This window comes from Myxine glutinosa, chromosome 1 (assembly GCF_964187855.1).
Source record: "Myxine glutinosa chromosome 1, kmMyxGlut1.1, whole genome shotgun sequence".
Taxonomy (NCBI): Eukaryota; Metazoa; Chordata; class Myxini; order Myxiniformes; family Myxinidae; genus Myxine; species Myxine glutinosa.
The window spans coordinates 286355878-286358631 of NC_136261.1; the positions used below are offsets into that span (position 1 = coordinate 286355878).

General features: G+C 36.7%; 1 long non-coding RNA gene across 1 annotated transcript; it reads left to right on the forward strand.

The window, feature by feature from the left end:
- The first annotated feature begins 826 nt into the window (after positions 1 to 826).
- Positions 827 to 2328, forward strand: LOC144888610 (uncharacterized). The gene is made up of 2 exons (XR_013621167.1): positions 827 to 1250; positions 1471 to 2328. It is a non-coding gene; the product is annotated as an uncharacterized LOC144888610 (long non-coding RNA).
- The last annotated feature ends 426 nt before the right edge of the window (positions 2329 to 2754 follow it).

Sequence of the window (2754 nt, forward strand, 5' to 3'; positions counted from 1 at the left end):
TCATTTACCCCCTTGTCTTTTTCAAAAATCATAAACACCTCTATTTCTCCCACCCTCATCTTTATGAACCTTTTGTCTGTAGTACCTATCCTTAATGTTGTTCATTAGACCACTCAAACACTACAAATATTTGTTTTCTCTTATAGACCTATCATCCTTCTTCTACATATCATCTGGCAGATTAATCTTTGACCCACTCAAACATTGACCCATTCACTTCCATATTAATTCTTTCCCTCCCTCATTGCCCCTAAAGACCTCTATTTCTCTCACCCTGTTCTTTACGAACCTTCTAACCTTTTGACATGTTATCCTTATTCATTAGACCACTTAAACACCTGTGATCCTTCTGACCTTATGGACCTTTTAACCTTTTACTCTTAATATCATCTGGTGAATATAACCCACTCAAACATCGATCCGACAAATATTTGTTTATGCGTGGGAAATAATTTAATTCTCTTGCCACTCTCTTCACCGTCTCATCCAACTCACCGGTATTTAAATTAATTCTCTTATTTGTTTTGTGAACTTTTTTACCAGTTGCCTTTTCAATTATACTTATTTGATATTTTTTACATTCATTTTGTTTTCCATTTATATACCACTCGAACCTTTTCTAATTAATAGCTCACTGTTGAGAAATGACGTTGTTTCACTTGGATAACTTCCAAGGAATTCTCTTTGTCTTGTTTCCTGTTTTTCACAAACACACACAAACACACACACACGATGAGTTTTTTTTTTTTTTGTCATCTTATCTATAATTCCAGTAATCTCTGTGTGTGTGTGTGTGTGTGTGTGTGTGTGTGCGTGTGTGTGTGTGTGTGTGTGTGCATGTGTGTGTGCATGTGTGTGTGTGTATGTGTATGTGTGTGCATGTGTGTCTGTGATTAAAATAGAGAGATCGAATTGTGAGGAACAGAAATGAAAAAATGAGATTGTGTGTGTGTGTGTGTGTGTGTGTGTGTGTGTATGTGTGTGTGTATGTGTGTGTGTGTGTGTGTGTGTGTGTGTATGTATCTGTGAATGTGTGTGTGTGTGTGTGTGTGCGTGTGTGTGATGTTTTGTCAGGCTTACTTCAGCATATAATAGTAATTTCTCCTTATTTTGTTTGCAGTATTAACCTCGAAGACCAAAATTTTGAGTGGGATGATTTTGATCCCCCAAGGAGTGGTTATTTCCTACCAACCTGTGAACCTCTACATTTTCAACTCAACGATCTTGACGCTAAGCTGGATTTTTTCGAGGTAAGCATGTGTGTACGTGTGTGTGGTTCACCGTTTATAATAGGTACACCATATCCCTGCGCATCGTAAGAGGTGATTCAGGGTTGGTGTCAGGAAGGGCATCCGACCCTATATTAATAATAATAATAATAATACATTTATTTTGTATAGCGCTTTTCAAGACGCTTTGACATGGAACATAAATATGAAATAAATATCTCTCCCCTCTTGTCTTTAATAGAAAGAGATTCAAAACCTGAAGACATCTGCTGAACCAACCTTTGACTTGTGCTGGGAAGAAATTGATGACTTATGCTGGGGAGAAGTTGAATGTATACCTCAAGAAAAATGTTTTAATAATATAAAGATTTTAATGTTTTCAATATTTATATATATTTGTTTTGTTTACAATTATTTAATTCTTAATTACAAAAAGAGAATAAAGGAAAAGGGACAGGAAGGTGCGTCCCCCTCCCTTGGCCCCCCCTCATCCCACCCCTCCCCTCCCCTTGTGTGTGTGGGGAAGGTGGGGGTGGGATGAGGGGGGATCAAGGGTGGGGGACGCACTGGGGGTGGGGGATGATGGGTGTGGTCTGTGTGGGCGGGGTCTGTGTGGGCGGGGTCTGTGTGGGTGGGGTCTGTGTGGGCGTGGTCTGTGTGGGTGTGGCTTATGATTTTTGTTTATTTAATATTTTTTTTATTACCACTAATTAAATTAGCTAATCTGGGTGGGGTGAATAGAAATGTTGTTTAATGAATTATTAGCTTTGTTTTTTGTAATTCTTGCGAGTAAAATGAACCCAAGATTTCTTCTCCATTTAAATCATTTAATTTGTAAGTCCAAGGGACTGTATCCATTACATCAATGATTTTAAATAATTCACGAGTCCATTTTTGTGTATAACCTTTCTCAAAATGGCTTTTCCATTTGTATATCCTTACCATATCACCAACTTTGAACTTGGGCTTTCTCAAATTAATCTCCTTTTCATATTCTAATTTTGTAAATGTTTCTGATGGTTTTGATTTTGTTGATGAATGAACTGTATTATTGTAATTATCTACAATATCCTGAATTAAATACACCCATTTTTGAGAACCGAGTTGTGTGAATTTTTTATATAATTTCTCTTTCAAAGTACGATTAAAACGCTCAATAACAACTGCCTTTCCTTCATTAAAGGTGCTGTATAATTTAATACCCTTCCCCTTAAGAAATTTCATGAATATTTTGTTATAGAACTCTGTTCCCTCATCAGTCCATAACTTCTTTGGTTTCCTTTTATCCCGATCAAATATTAGCTTAAAGGCTAACATTAAAGTATCACCCCTTTTTTTTTTTAAAGGGACAACCCAGGCAAATCTACTCCTCAAATCAATAACGGTTAAAGCATACCTGTATCCCCTGTCATTATTCAATTCAATTAAATCAGCGGACCATATGTGGTCGGTGTATTTAGAATAAACCTTCCTTCTTTTAAACTTTGTGATTATAGGTTTGTGTAATTCTTCAGCCAAAAGCTCC